Source organism: Ovis canadensis, chromosome 16, assembly GCF_042477335.2.
Source record: "Ovis canadensis isolate MfBH-ARS-UI-01 breed Bighorn chromosome 16, ARS-UI_OviCan_v2, whole genome shotgun sequence".
NCBI classification, from domain to species: domain Eukaryota; kingdom Metazoa; phylum Chordata; class Mammalia; order Artiodactyla; family Bovidae; genus Ovis; species Ovis canadensis.
Window position 1 is genome coordinate 878950 of NC_091260.1, and position 17250 is coordinate 896199.

General features: G+C 42.9%; 1 long non-coding RNA gene across 1 annotated transcript; it reads right to left on the reverse strand.

Annotated features, from left to right (window-relative positions):
- Window positions 1–1082: 1082 nt before the first annotated feature.
- Window positions 1083–15567, reverse strand: LOC138421893 (uncharacterized). Its single transcript, XR_011249675.1, has 6 exons — window positions 15418–15567; window positions 13809–13915; window positions 11979–12112; window positions 9813–9933; window positions 2988–3821; window positions 1083–1748 (listed from the first exon to the last, which is right to left on the reverse strand). It is a non-coding gene; the product is annotated as an uncharacterized lncRNA (long non-coding RNA).
- Between the last annotated feature and the right edge of the window lie 1683 nt (window positions 15568–17250).

The following is a 17250-nucleotide window of genomic DNA, read 5'->3' on the forward strand; positions in this document are numbered from 1 at the left end:
TGATCCTAGACCGTAAGGAGGGGCAGGGAGCCGGCGCCTGGAAGCCGAGTGAACAGCATGCGGGAATCGAGCTTCCTAGGGGGAAGACGAAGCAGCCCAGCCGCCTTAGGCTGCAAGCCCTGCTTGGGCGGAGTCGAGTGCGCCTCCAGGATGGCAGAGCTCCAGCTCTGCTCAGAGGCCCGATCTGGCAGAGTTCCTGGTGCGAGGCTGCTCTGCCCTGGGCGAACCTTGCCCAGACTTGCCTCGCTGCTAGGCTTCCTACCCAGGAAGGAGCAGCCTTTGCAAAGTTGGGAGACGCCACTGGCGCCTTCCTGGCCTCAGCTCCACTCCTGTATTGCCTTTGCACCTAGGCCCCAGGCGTCCTTTGGGAGGCCTTAGGGGCCGGTGGGTTCCACACTGCCAAGGGCTCCCATAGTGAGAGGTCTGTTCAAGGGAAGGGATGGGTATATTTGGAGTACAATCCTGTATCAGATGTGAGGCCCACACCTTCACCCTGAACGCTCACTCTGAACCCTCACCCCGAACCCTTACCCTCACCCACGCCCTCACCCTGAACCCTCACCCTCACCCTCTCCCTGAACCCTCACCCTCACCCTCTCCCTGAACCCTCACCCTCACCCTCTCCCTGAATCCTCACCCTCATCCTGAATCCTAACCCTCACCCTGAATCCTTACCCTCACCCTCATCCTGAACCCTCACACCTCACCCCTCACCCTAACAAGTTTGGAGGGCTGTTCCACGAACTCTAACCTTTACCCTACCCTAACCGGACCCCCATCCACATCCTAACCCTAACCCACATCATAGTCACGCCCTCAGCCCTATACTTACCCTTGAAGTACCTACCCGCATCTTCTTCATTTTTGACACTTCCCATGCATAACAAAAGACGAGGTTGTAAGGTTTCAAACATGGATCCAAGACCCATTATCCACATAAAAGGGATATAAATACTATGATCACATCATTTAAATCTCTTGCATCACCAAAATACCTCTCCACCACTTATCCAGTCGCCATTGATGGATCACATCTATCTCATACATTTTATAACTTAGCCATCAAATACGCACCAGGACTCTGGGTAATTATAGAGACAAGATTTATTTATACCATAAATATTTCAACAAATTCCACTTTCTACGATGAGTTCAATCTTCACAAAAGTAGGATGAACAGCACCTGTTTCCACTAGGATCCATAGAGCGTGAAAATCTTAATGATGACCACCAGAAAGGTCAGCACGGTTGATATCACAGATTTTTCAGTGTTCCAATACAAGTTCTACCCAAATCCATAAAGAAAGACATACGCATAGGAAACTACAAATTGAAAGCAAGTCTATTGAGATAAATATTGGACATCAATTGTATGAATCTTTAAGGCATAACTGCAGACATTCTTCAGACATTCTTCAAATTCATAGAATGACAACAAAGTATGGCTACGTACAATCCATTCGGTTTTATGAACCACTCATGAATAACCTCACAAGCCATTTGAAACCAGATGACAATTTCAAATAGCTTTGATCTACAAACAAGGCTGTGAGACAGAAAGTTAAAATCGAAATACATGAAGTAAATCCTCAATAGATATGAAAACATCCCATGGTAGTGAAGTCAATTAGCATTAGTTATTAGGGCTTTCATGCACAGACTCATCTCTGATCGATGTGATCCCAATTCATATTTGGCAAAAAATACGAAAGCTGATCTTAACAGTCATATTATTTTTCTTTGTACCCCTAAAAAGAAAAATGAACATGAAAAACTAAATTAAGCTTGGAGGCTCACATTTCCCAATCGGTATACAAAGCAACAGCATGTCAAACTTTCTAATTCACATATGCATTTAAATGAAACTGGATGAAATACCCCTAAATAAACACATACTTCTATGCCCAATGTTTCACAAGGCAGAAAACGCTCAATGAATGAAACTGAGAGGGTAACAGCCAGGAAGGCCAGGGGTCTCCAAAGGGAGGAAATGGGGTGCAAGTGTCAGACAGTTGTTATCTGTCACTTCCGAGGCAGGAGGAAACAAGCTGTTATCTTTTTTCCCCTTCTTGATACAAATTTAAACAGAGATTTTCTCTTACAATTCTGTGTTGCTATAATGACACCTGGTTCCGCCTGAACTTCACTTTTCTCATACTTTGAGCTGACCAAGGCATTTTTCTCATGGAAAGGTTTGCCTTAAGCTATGTGAATGTACTATGTATTTACCCTAGACTCTATCTTCAAGTAGGTTCTGCCTAAAGGCTCAGAACTGACTTGACAAACCAATATGCTTTACTCATACATGGCTCTCCTGATCTATGTGAATGAAGCTATCCATTTGCTCATATCAATCGTTTTATGGCCCAGGATGACTCACCTGGTGCCACGGTCATCTCCATATATCTTGTGGGTGAGGGGTCTGCTGCCATTCCTTTCTCTAATGAGTAGACTGCTAGTAGCTAGATAACATCCAGCCAAAGATGAGTAGGGGGGCACTCTTTCTGCCCCCTTCTGATGTCTATGTCAGAAGCTTTCTCTCTTTTATACTTTAATAAAACGTTGGGACACAAAAGCTCTGACTGATCAACCCTCATCACTGGCCCCGGGTTGAATTCTTCCTCTAAGGAGCCCAAGAATTCAAGCATCTTTCATGGTTAGACAACAACCTTTCCAAACAATGGTCTTTTCAAAAAAAAAAAATGATGATAAGTGATGAGTATGCATATGTCTACGAATGAAATGGGACCTATATGTCAAACCACATAAAAATATATCTTCCCTCAACATACATATAACACAACCAGGCCTTCACATGCATCGATTCTCCAACTATCAAGTCATACAAATATGGATGTAAAATATCACAATACATTCCAAAGTTTAAAAGTGATGGATATTGACTTTCGCCCGCTGGTGCTTCTTTTTATGTCATCTCCATTATATTAGCTATGACAACGAATCATGTGCTGTGCGAAGTCACTTACATTGTGTCCAACTCCTTGGGATCATATGGACTAGGCCCCACCAGGCTCCTCTCTCCATGAGATTCTCTAGGCAAAGATACTGGAGGGGGTTGCCATGCTCTCCCTCAGGAGATCTTCCTGCCCCAGGGATGGAATCCATACCTCCCATGTCTCCTGCATGGGTATGTTCTGCATGTTCTTTACCACTAGAACCACCTGGGAAGCCCCAAGACACATGAACATCAGTGGATTTGGGGATCCACGGGGCATATACAGAACCATTCCTCCAACAAAACTGAAGAATGACTTTAAAATCTCAAACAAAACATGAGTATATGTGTTCACAAACTTCATGGAGCAAGGGTTTCTTCGATCTGAAAACTGGCATCGATGAAGGACTGTGTGAAGAATACTTCAAAGTCTATTTGGCAAACACAGCCTACGTTGGCTATATTTAGTCCTCAGTTGAATGGAATGTCATGAGTACTGGTCATTTCAAATAAGTAGCCTATGACGCTGTTTACACTTATTGGGACGCGTGGTATACCACATTCACACATTTCAGTAGCATTGGTGCAAAAACGATACATTTCTCAGGGGAAGCTTCTACATGGACTCCTGGGATCAGAGCTCTAACTCATACACACATACTTTTCCTTTTAAAATGATCCTGCATGATAAGCAAACAAAACACTGGATGAACACCTAGACGGTGAGCTCTGTACTAAATGATTTTAAAGCCAGTAGATGGAATGAGCTGATGAGGAAGACTACAAACGAGTCATCTTCTTCAACTTGGTCAAACCGCTCATAGTCATACAAGTGAATGAAAAGTTGAGCCTGTTGTCATTAAATCTGTTTAAAAGAAATAGAATAATAAAACAAATTAGTAACTCTTATTTTCTTAATAAACATTGTATTATTTCTGCACAGCTTTGTTACTGGCATGAATAGAATATCTACAATAATAACTTGTCACAGTGAAATGGATTCACATTCGATATCGATTCACATCTATAATTGATGCCATAGCTGTTTGATACTATTGCTTGAATGAATGCAACTTATGTGACTTCACAAACTACAAACACGACTAACATAATAGGTATTAAAAAACCTTGAGTGACATGAGCGTGAAGACTTAGTAGAGTTGCTCTCAAGAATAATGATACTATTATTCGCTCTAGCCATAGTACTGGAATCTGTACATTAACACCCCTGCAAAACAAAAGGAAAGGATAGAATAATAATAAAGGAACTTCATAACTATATTCCTACTGTAAACATTCAACACTATGTTTTCTTTTAAACTGACTTTCATATTTGGTCTACTGTAACCTCTTCTGTGTTCATTTTATGCTAAACTTATTGCTAACAGTAAAATTACCATACGAGCTCTAATTAATTTTTTTTTTTACTTGCAAAGCTACTGATAGAACCAAAGGCCAATATCTACATCAAACAGGAGAAACGGAATGGAAACTGTAAACAATTTTATGGAAGAACATTTCCGTGCTCCTATTCAGTCAAATGGGCATTCAAAAGGATGTGATTTTTCTGAAAGTTTATTTCAGAAACTTGGAATTGGATGACTGCAAACAATAAAACTAACAATATATTGATACATAATATTAATAATATACAGTGGGTCATTCTTTTTTTATTCTGCCACAGCTAACAGACAGAAAGTCAGTTGTCATAACTACTACTAACATAAGACCCTCACCGATAAGTGAAGATATATAGGAAAATCCATAATAGCTCTAAAAACCATCAAAGATAAAATGGTAATTAAAAAATACACTGACAGTTTAGCTGGTATAAGAAACAGGATGATTATGAAAGCAAAGCCAACAATCATGGATAGGCCATGGAAGCCCGTGGCTGTCACCAGTGTTGACTTATATCCTTCATCTGAGGTTGTTAAAAGCGCTTGGTAAAATCCAGAGGTTTGCAGCAGTGGTAACCTCCTGAACAGACTGAAATAAAAAGGGTTTCCAGAATATCCTGATGATTTCCATCTACTAGGCTGTGATGAGCTCAAGCAATGCATACTCCAGAGGACAGAAGACAGACAGGTTGGGAACACGTCTACTGCACTTACGGAGAAAGGGAATGTTGCTGCTCAGCCTAGTACAAGTGTAGAAGCAACACCTTGGTGATTCGACCTTTAAAGACTCGATACATATGAGAACGACTGGTATGAATAAACCTTCAGAAGTGCTTTCTCAGACCTCCTCCCATCATAAGCACAAGCATAATGAAAACACTGAGTTTTCATGGTCTCACCCAAAATAAGACTCACTTATGGCTTTGCTTTGAGAATAGCTGAACTACTCATTGTTCAAGAGAAATGATCCTTTCTTCTCTGAAGATTTGTGAATCATTCACAGGGTGTGGTGAATAAACTACTTAAGGGTCTAATACATAAAAATGCAATAGGCTAAGCACAGAGATGTTTTTCTCCCTTTCTCAAAGGATGGAATGGAACATTTTGTATTTGCACTGATTTTATGTCTTGACTTCATGTACAATTATATACTGATTTTTTTAGTTGACATACAATAGGACTAAAAATATTGATATAATACTGATAACTCATGTTGGTATGTGTGGTTGTCACATAGGATTCACAGGAGATTTAAATTCACAGTTGTCAACGTAAAGGATGAATGCTATTTAGCTTCTTCGTGAATCTAGACCACGAATGAAGAGTTTTCCTCAACATATTTCACTGAGAGAAATACAAGGATGATAGGCATAATACTATGCTTCGACTCATGGATATCTAAGCATTGCTCACAATACAGATCTGATTTTCAACATCAGGGTTCTTTCAGTGTCCTTGAACAGCATTTGTTTTTCTGTATACAGAAGAAAAAACTCATGAGTATCAAACTGGTTCACATAAAACATGTGTATGAATTGTTATCTTCCTGAACCAGGGATCAAACCCACATCACTTCCCCCTCCTGCACTGGTAGGCAGATTTTTTATTTATCAACTGTGCCACCTAGGAATCGACATACATTTCAAGGACCACTGCCATCAGCTTCTACTGTTCATGACCAAAGTAGGAGAAACAACATTGGAAGAAGTACTCATAAGGGTACTCATAGGAAGTACTCATAAGTCAAGGAACTGTTATACTGGGTACTCTCGTTGTTACTGGGACAAGTCAGTTCCTCCGATGATGATGGGTATAACTGAAAAATTATTACAAATGCATGGGCTGCGATGTCTACGTGATAAATGTGTTCCTCTTATACTATTGCTTCAGGGATGCCTACTTCAGCATGAAGGAATGCACTTCAAGGGATGCCCGCTATTCCAGCTCAAGCAACAGATAGTGAAGTGCAGATCATTGTCCTTTGTTGAAAATAATCAGCACTTTGTCAACATAGGGAACATGCCAGAGGAACCCTTGGGATGGAACTCTAAAAACAGGTTGGGCCCTCTTTTTGCCAAGCCCTGCGATAAAATACAAATCAGAAAAAGAAAAATAGCATCGGTTTTGTCAGGACTTCCTCATCTTTTCTTTCTCGGTAGCAGGAAGCAGACATTGAGGCCAGAGGACTGCAGGATTTCATTGTGAACTAACGTTGGGTGGGGTGGAAGCTCATCACTCTAGTAAGAATGTGGTTCAATAAAATGGAATTTCATTCACTTCATGGACATAGAGTTCTATAATCCTTCATTAAGGAATTCAATAAGCTATATTTCCTTACACCTTCACAATCTCTTGGTTTACGAGAACATCAATTGCTAGTCCAGCACTTATACAATGAGTGTTACAGGTAGTATGAATGTATAAATGATGATGAGCAATGACAGGAAGTTTATTTAATCTCTGTTTGAATTCTTGATTTTTTATATAATTTTTTATAATATCCTTACAGATGTGAATATTTTACTGACATGTATAAATACACGTTGAGTAGTGCTATGATAACTCATAGTGTTGGCACAATAAGTATCATGGTTACTATGTGCTTTTCATATATTCCTTTTGAGATTCTCTTCCATTATACATTATCATAAGATATTTAATAGTTTCCTAAACTGTACAGTAGGTCCTTGTGGCTTCTTTTATATATAGTAATGTACTTGTTAATAATTCAAACAAAAACTGGTACACAAATACTCATAGTGACATTCACAATAGCTCAAAGGTAGAACTCATTCAAGTGTCCGTTGGTGGGAGACTGAATATGCAACACAAGGTATATTCAGAAGCTTGAACGGTATTCCACCATACGAAAAAGTACATTAAATGGTGCTGCCACTCTGCAAGACATTACAGAAATGACTCCAAAACAAACACATGGAATAAATACATAGTTCGATTCCAATTCAAGCTATGTACCCAAAAGGATTGGGAAAGGGGGCTGAAAAAATGGATACTTCTTCCGTCATACTCACAACAGCATGATTCACACTGGCAAACAAACAGAAGTGATCTAAGTGTCCATGGCAGCCAATTCCATAAACAAACTGTGGTATACACACAATGGAATCTGATTCGGCCCTTCAAAGTCAGTAATTCTGACAATGCGACAATGTGGACAAACCTTATGGTCATTAGATCATGTGAAATAAACCAGACCAAGAAAAGACAAACGTTCTGTGATTCCACTCATATGAGATATCCAAACAAGTCAAATCTGTCAGAAATAGCAGAGAGTGATTCCGACCGATCGAAAAGAGTTCATGTTTCATGGACCTCAGTTTCCCTTGGAAAAACTGACTTCCCGTGATATCTCCAAAACCAATTAGACAAATAATTGGAAGCTATATCCAGTCAAATGAATGTAGACATAATGTTATATACAGTGTACACCAAACTCACTCAAACTTCTTAACAGACAAAAGGCAAAACTGTATCTATGGTACCTCAGCTTAGCTTAAAACTGTATCTACAGTACCTCACTTCTGCTTATAAAATTTAACAACAACAACAACAACACACTAAAGTCTATCCAAAAAAGGATATAAAACATATATAACATTAACTTTAAAGGATTAGACATTGAAACTGTGAAAAACCTTATTCACAAAACTTAAACACAAGCCACAGGAAAATATATTTATAAAATACATATCTGATAAAGGATTGTACTCCAAATATACCAAAAAATCTAGAACAATCTCATAAAAAATGTATACACCTAAACACCTGTCCTACAAAAATATAAAGATAGTAAATAAGCCTATCAAAAAGACTCAAAATCACATATCATTAGGAAATTACAAACTAAAATAACAGTGAGGTAGCACTGCACACCTATTAGATCCAGTAAACTCAAAAAAAAAAAACGGGGGTAGGGCACAACTTCTCCGGTGGCTCAGTGGTAAAGAATCTGCCTGACAATGCAAGACACTCTAGTTTGATCCCTTACCCCAGAAGATCCCACATGCCACAGAGAAACATAGCTGGATTTTTCCACAGCTAAACAAAGCTCACCTGTGACCTGAATACTATATGGCTAGCACTTACTAAACAGCTTTGAAAACGTCCAGACAAAAAGTATCACATGATTATATACAACAGCTCTACTTGTAATAACTAAAAACTTTCAAATATCAGGATGTCTTCAGTAGATGACAGTGTAAACAAATGGGGATACATCCAAAGTGAAGGGGAGCAAATGCTACCACAAAATATACCACCTCAGCATGAGAATTAGTGGGACCCAATTAACTTTTTTTTTTAGAGGACACATGATCATCTCTGAAACCCAAGTTCAAGACAGCTCTTCTGTGAGTCACATTTACCAGAGAAATCTCATTTCAAAGGAATCCTCTCTATATGCCAGATAGAAGGATGAGACACAGTCTTTTGAAACTCTTTTTTCTTTTCTATCGATAGGGAAAGCTAAGCCGTAAATCTGCACAACAACCATACCCTTCCTTTCCTTTGGTTGTATCTGTAAAATATTTGTTTCTTTTTTAATTTGGCTGCGCCAGGTCAACCTTCATTGAGGTAAGCCAGATATTTAGCTACAACATGCAAATTCTCCTTTGTGGCATGGGAGATCTAGCTCTTGGATCAGGGAATGAACCTGGGCCTCCTTCTTTGGGAGTGTCCAGTCTCAGCCACTGGACCACCAGAAAGTGCCTGTTTTGTTTTCAGATGAAGATGGAATCTAAGGTGATATCTTGGGCCATTTCAGTCACTGACTCAGTTTCCTGAGTTTCTCCAAAGCACGCACAAGGTGCACATTATTAAACTGGTTTGCAAAACAAGAAAAGGTTGTCTGCTACAACACTGTATGCTTACAAATATCTAAATGGTAAATGGCATATTATTTATTTTTAATTACTATGGGGGGGGGGAAAGAATGCAGGATTCATACATGTTACCACATGAATAAATATTAAAACCATCTTCAGTGAAAAAGAAATCCACATCGAAAAGGCCACCCAGAACCCTTATTCACCATGTCTGCTTTCAATCCATCAAGTTTGTCCAAATAACTGAAAATCTCAGTAACACTCTAAATAAAGAAAAAAGGATGAAGATGGAAACAAAAGATATATTCATACACTTGAACAATTGCTAAAAGTGGAAGTGGGGCAGTGGATTACATTATAATGTAGGTACCATATGATTTCCTGATTTTGGAGATTATGTGCTGGTTCTGCAGAAGGTACCCATTTTGGATAAAACACATAGAGTATTTTAGATGATGTGGCAAATGCTAGCACTTGTTCCCATTGCTAGGCATTTTCTGTACATTTTAAATGACTGGAAAGTATACTAGGTTTCAAAACAACCATGTCAATACCACAAAAGAAATTTAGAGCAGACAGGCAGGAAACTTTCTGATACAGGCCAAGACTTACCCAGATGAAGTTCAAGGGAAGCTGCGATGCTCACTGCCCGTGAAGGAGTCCACGTGGAATGAAGAAGTAGTGTGGGAAGTCTATTAGTAACCACCATGTCTTGGGTCCTCCGGATGACCTACTGCAGGAGAAACAGATCTTACAGATAAAATGTTCCACATCACTTCACAAAAAGTTGTTAGACTACATTCAGTAAAGCTGAATCATTTTGGATTAATTTACAATCATAAAATACTACCCTTTACAGTCCAAAAATCACTTGCATTTCTATACACTAATAACAATCAGGAAAAAAATATTAAGAAAATCCCACTTAAATAAAACATCTAGCAACAAACTTAATCAAGAACATAAAAAACCAGTAGTCAGAAAACTAGAAGGCACTGATAAAGAAACCAAAGAAAATACAAACACACAGAAAATTATTCCACGCTCATGCACTGGAACAATGAGGAATTAAAAGGTCCATTCCAACCAAAGTCATCAACAAATACACGGACTGCAATCACAAAATAATATTCAATGGCATTTTTCACAGAAATAGAAATATTCCTAATATTAGGCTGCTACTGTTGAACAGGACCTTAAACGGCCAAAAAGACTCTGAGAAAGAGGAACACAGCTGGAGGCATCTTCCTATCCCTCTTCAAACTACATCACGGAGCTGTAGTGACCACCACAGTGAGGAACTGGCAGGAACACAGACACATGGACTCCAGGAGAGAATAGAGAGCCCAGAAACGAACCCACCTGTACATGGTCAGTTCCTGAAAATCAAACCAGGAACGAGCGAAGAGGAAAGGACAGTCTTCTCAAGAAACAGTGACAGGAAAATGGCCACCTACACGGAAGAACATCAGTGTTCATCCTCTACATCATCTAACGCAAATCTAACTGAAAACCCACCGCTTTGCACACGGAGCTCTTTCCCCCTGAGTCCTCTGAGATGGACCTCCAGTCAGCCCTCAGCTGGACACAGGAAACGTCTACTCCATCCTCATTTTTCGCTCTTGCAGCGCCTCCCTGCTGGTGGGCACTGAGGCAACCCTGCTCCTCTCAGCCTGGATGCAGCCCTGTTATCCAGAAGCCTGAGCCCTGATGGTCCTGAGGAGACAAAGCTCCCGCCAGCTGCTCACGGAGCAGAGTCTAAAGGCAAAGCGTCCTGGGCCCGCGGGTCAGAGGGGCCTTTGGCGCCCCCTGCGGGCCACAAGAGAAGAGCGGGCAGCCCGGTGCTCACAGACCTCAGAGGGCTCACCCAGAAGCAGCTCTGCTGCGAGCACTCAGACTGGAAGCCCAAACTGAAATGGAGCAGAATAGCTCCATGACCCTCCGCAAAACATGGCTAAGGAACAATCAGAGCCTGCATGGAATGCAGCCATAAAAAGGAACACATTTGAGTTTGTTCTAATAAAGGGGAGGGAAGTCAGTCAAAGAGAGAAAAACATGGAATCTAGAAGGATGGTACTGACGAGTCTGTTCACAGAGCAGCAATGGAGGTGCAGACATAGAGAACAGACTTACAGACGAGGGTGGGGAACAAGAGGGAGAGGGTGAGATGAATGGAGAGAGCAGCATGGATGCAGGTACACCTACATTTGTAAATAGACAACCAATGGGAATTTGCTGTATGATTCAGGGAACTCAAACTGGGGCTCAGTAGTAACCTGGAGAGGTGGGAATGCGTGCGAGGTGGGAGGGAGATTCAAGAGCAAGAGGACATAGGTACACCTATGGTTAATTCATGTGGATGTATGACAAATCAAACCAATATTGTAAAGCAATGATCAATCAACTAAAAGAAATAACTTTAAAAAAATATGAACATAAACACAAACTTTGCAACAAGGTAACTCCATTTAAAAAACTATAGAATTTTAGAAAACTGCAAAAGTTCTACATGACCGTTGGTCTGGTGATCAGGTCTAACATACACAAAACAAGCCAACTTACCAAATTATGAATATAAATTATTTAAAACATTGCCTTTTATCATTTCATACATTTACCCTGTGGAGGACCTTACTCGAGAGAACCAAAAACAAACTGTTAAATGAACCACGGACCACCCACCCTGGCCAGGCAACAGAGAAAAGAAAACACTTGCAGGAATCATCTTACAACAGGAGGTCCTGGGAAGGAACAAGGAACGAACAAGCTACCACCAACCAGAATTCTGGAGAGGTCAGGAGATGGGAGGCTCCAGTTCAGAGGTCCTACCAACCTCCCAGGATCCACTTCGCTGGAATCCATCTCAGCTGAGTGATGCGTGTGCCCCCAAGAAGGATCCCAATTCAGAATGCCTGGCAAGAGACAAACCAGAAATGAGCCCGATGACCATAAAACCTGAGACTGTGAGCCACGTGACAGAGTGGTTCTCTCCGTTTCCCTCACCCTCCTGCCCTGCACCCTGGCAGCCCTTCCCAATAAAGCCTCTCGCTTGGACAGCACTCCTCTCCTCAGACAACTCATTGCCCAGTGTCAGACAAGAACTCACTCTCAAGCCCTGAAAGGGATCCCCCTTCCTTCATCAAAAGCAATATCCACGAGAAAATATCTTCAAAACGCTATCTTGCAGAGAAGGAAATCAGAGAAGGCAATGGCAGCCCACTCCAGTACCATTGCCTGGAGAATCCCACGGACAGAGGAGCCTGGTAGGCTGCAACCCCGGGGTCACTAAGAGACGGACACGACTTCACTGAGTGGCTTCACTTTCACTTTTCACTTTCATGCACTGGAGAAGGACATGGCAACCCACTCCAGTGTTCTTGCCTGGAGAATCCCAGGGACAGAGGAGCCTGGTAGGCTGCTGTCTATGGGGTCGCGCAGAGTCAGGCACGACTGAAGCGACGCAGCAGCAGCAGCAGCAGCAGCAGCAGCAGCAGCAGCAGCAGCAGAGAAGGAAATGGCACCACCTGCAGTACTCTGGTCTCAGAAATCCCAGGGACAGAGGAGCTTGGTGGGCTACAGTCCAAAAGCAGGGCATTTCTGATGGGAGGAAACAGTCCCAGGGAAGCTGAGCTGCTCACCAAAGGCCCCAGAGCTTTGGATAGCACACCAGAGCTGGGGCTGAGGATTCCCAGCTGCCATGCCTCTTGATCCTGGCCTCTTTCACTAGATACATGTGTGGAAAACTAGTCTAAAATATGCCCTGGTGGTTCCATAGTAAAGAATCCACCCCCCGGTGCTGGAGATGCATGTGCGATCCCTAGGATGGGAAGATCCCACATCCTATGGAGCCCGTGTGCCACAACAGCCGAGCGAGCCTGTGCTCTAGATCCTGGAAGCCACGATGCCGAGTTCACATGCTGCAGCCACTGAAGCCCGTGAGCCTGTGCCCCTCAACAAGAGGAGACACTGCAGTGAGAAGCCTGCAAACCACTAGTTATGGCCCATGCTCACCAAAACTAGAGAAAAGCCCACACACAAAGAGGCAACACAGCCAACAATCAATAAAACTGTTTTCCTAAAACAATGCATATCTGACAAAGAAACTGTATTCGAATTGTCCAAGAACACTAGAGCAAACAAGCCCATTCATAATTGGTAGCGACTGAAATAGACACCTGGCCACTGAGGGTATACTGATAGTAAACTATCATACAAAAACATACTCAAGATACTGGTGCAATGCATGCAGAGCCCCCTTTGAAAGACAATCTGACAGTTTTTTTTTCAGTAACCACGTGGGACAAGCACTGAATTCTGTGTATGACAAGCGGTGGAAGCCAGGTATCTTACCATTGGAATGCAAAGTTACAGATAAACAAAAGGAAACGTTACAATGTCCATGTCGTGGTGGATCAGGTTGGAGACATCACAAATTACCTTTAACTGAATATGTTCAAAGGTGAGCTGGAATACATGGATATATATATATATATCCATGTATTGTCAGCTGAGCATATTGAGCTCCTACATGTATGTTTTAAATATCATTCTCTAATAAAAGGGAACAGGAAACATCTCCAATGGCCCGGTGGTAAAGAATCTGCCTACCGATGCAGGGAACACGGGTTCAATTCCTGTGTAGGAGATTCCACACGCCCAGGGGCAACGAAGCCCTTGAACAGCTCTTGAAGTTTGCATGCTCCAGAGCCCAAGTTCTGCAAACAGAGAAAGCACTGCAATGAGAAGCCATGGCACAGCAACTAGAGGGTAGCCTCTGCTCACTACAACTAGACAAACGAGCAATAAAGACCCAGCACAGTCAAAAATAATGTAATGTTTAAAAAAAGGACAGTTCTTTGAAGAAATGACTGAGACTAGGGGTGAGACTGTAAATATATGAGACAGGGTCATCTTAAATTATGAGAAATTAAAGAAACTAAAGACAACTATCAAGCTGTCCAAACTGATACAAATGAATGATGACACAGTGTTATCTGTATACACCAGCAAATAACAATCTGAAAAGGAATTTAAACAAACGATTCCCTTTCAGTCATGTCAACATTAATAAAAGACTTTGCTATGGACAGAATGAGGATAACAAGACTGGCACACTGGAAATGATACATGATTGCTGAAAAATACCCTAAAGACATGGACAGATATGCCATAGCGATGAAAAGGCTTCAGTTGGCAATACCATGGAATGCATCTTCAATCTGAAATGAAGATTCAATATGAATTTCAAAAGGCTGAAAGGTGGTTGCTAAACCACAAAAGATGCCAGCATTCTTGGACTCCAGAGGAGAATTCAATCCAGGGCAAGTGACGAAGCTTGATGGCTCAGAGGTTTTCTGTTAAAAAGTTTTATTAAAATATAAAAGAGATCGAGAGAGCTGCTGACGTAGACAGTAAAAGGGGGAAGAGTACCCCCTGCTAGTCTTTAGCCAGATGTTATAGAGCCACTAGCAGTCTGCTAATGAAAGAAAGACAATGTGTCAGAGAATGGCACCAGGCCCCTCACCCACAGCATGCATTGAGATAACATTGGCAGCAGATGAGTCATCCCAGGCCATAAAATGATGGACATGAATCTTGAAGAAAGGCAGATTTCCAAGCAAATATATAGTTTCATTCACATAGATTAAGAGAACAAGGTATGAGTAAAACATACTGGTTTGTCAAGTTTTTTCTGAGCCTTTAGGGGAAACTGACCTGAAGACAGAGCCTTGGGTAAATACATAGTACATTAGCATACCTTAAGACAAACATTTCCATAAGAAAAATGCATTGCTTAGTTCAAGGTTTGAGGAAAGTTAAATTCAGGTGGAGCCAGGAGTGGTCATGGCAACACAGAAATTTCTGAGAAACCTTTTAAATTTGTATCAAGATGGAGAAAAAAAAATGCAGCACTCTTTTGTCTCCTCCGGCCTCTTAAGAGAGAGAAAAAAACGTCTGACACTTGCAGTCTATTTTCTCTGTCTGGAGACCCCTGGCCTTCCTGCCTGTTATCCTCTCCAGGCCTGTAGGAAGCAATACACTAGGCTGCTTGGGAAAACCGCGCGGGTCTGAGCTTTATGCAAAGGGGTAAAGCAGTAAAACCCTTGACCTCAAAGGCGAGGCTTTTCTGCGACCGCCATTTTAGTCGGCTCCGAGACTGCAAACAAAGAGGGCAGAATACATGGTTCCCTGCTCCGCCCAGTCCGAGTTCCCTTACCTGTGGCCCACAGCCCTGCGCTCTGCTCGCTGGATGCCAATCGACGGGGACCCAGGAGCCCACGAAACGAGCATTCCCAGCTGCAATGGCGAGCCCTGAGAGCCCTGGCCCCCGAGGCGCCGCCATGTTCATCCCGCCCCAGACCCGCTCACGTGAGCCGCGCTCCTGACCAGCCGCCCAGGCTCGCCCCGCCCCCGACGCGCTCACGGTGCGCCCCACCCCCACGCCCCCTTCCAGGACAGGCCCGCGGGACCGCGACTGCCTCCAGGTGAAACACAAGGACAAGCAAATCCACCCCACCGAGACAATCCAAGCTTTTTCTCAGCTGATCTGTCTATGATTTAGGGATAAAACTATGACTATAGAAAGCAAAGATGACCTAGGACAGCCATGATAGTCTATAGAGCCAGACCCTGGCGGGCAGAGGCTTGAAGAGGGTCCGGGAGCTCTGTCAGAACAGCAAGCCTCTGTAGCGTAGCGGTTAGGTGCGCTGGTGAGCAGGCAGACGATGGTCTGTAAGTCAGGAGTTCAAGTCCGCAGCTTAACTCTTTTGCTCTTAGGGGGCGGGGGACAGCAACAGGCGGGACTTAGACCAGAAACGTTTATTTTTATTTTAGAGGTTTATTGTTTAGCTTAGGGTTAGGGTTCGGGCAACCCCCCAACTTGTTCAGGTTCGGGTTCAGGGTTAGGGTTAGAATTTGGGGATCCCCCCTCTTCTAAGAGTTCGGGTTTGGGTTAGGGTTCATGTCAGGGTCAGGGTTCGGGTTACGGTTAGGGTTAGCATTAGTGTTGGGGTTACAGCTTAAAGTGAGCCCTAATAGGGCCCATAGTTCTTTATTAGCCTGCCCTGGTGGGCCGAGGCTTGAAGAGGGTTCGGGAGCCCTGCTGGAAGCAGCAAGCCTCTGTAGCATAGGGGTTAGGTGGGCCACTAGGCAGGTAGGCTATGGCCTGTAAATCAGGAGTTCAAGTCTCCAGTCTGACCTTTTCGCTTTTAAGGGGCAGGGGACTGCAAGAGCCAGGGCTTAGACCAGAAAATTTTTTTATTTTAGAGGTTTATTGTTAAGCTTAGGGTTAGGGTTCGGGCAACCCCCCCCCACTTGTTAGGGTTCGGGTTCAGGTTAGAATTCGGGGACCCCCCTCTTCTTAGAGTTCGGGTTTGGGTTAGGGTTCATGTCAGGGTCAGGGTTCGGGTTACGGTTAGGGTTGGCATTAACTCTAGGGTTACAGCTAAAGTGAGCGCTAATAGGGTCCATAGTTCTTTATTAGCGTGCAGTGGCGGGGTGAGGCTTGAAGAGCGCCTGGGAGCAAAACAAAACCCAGTAATCCTCTCTAGCGAAGCGGTTAGGCTGACAACCAGTTAAACATCCAACTTGGCTCTGTAGGTCAGGCATTCAAGTCCCAGTTTTGCCTCGTTTGCTTTTAGGGGGTGAGGGACAGCAAGGGGCGGGGCTTAGGCCAGAAAAGTTTATGTTTATGTTAGAGTTTTATTGTTAGGGTTAGGTTTAGGGTTCTGGCATCCCCCCAACTTGTTAGGGTTCAGGTTCAGAGTTCGGGTGCGGGGAATCCCCTCTCTACTTAGGGTTCGGGTTCAGGGTTCGTGTTTGTGGTTTGGGGTTCAGCGTTTGGGGTTAGGGGTTCGCGGTTCTAGTTTGAAGTTTGGGGTTCCGATTAGGGGTTCAAGGTTCAGCTTAGGGGTTTGGGGTTCGGGGTTCGGGTTAGGGGTTCGCGGTTTGGGTTTGGGGTTTGGGGTTCGGGTTAGGGGTTCGCGTTTCAGATTTGGGGATCAGGTTATGGGTTCTCAGTTCAGGTTCGGGGTTCGCAGTTCGGGTTTGG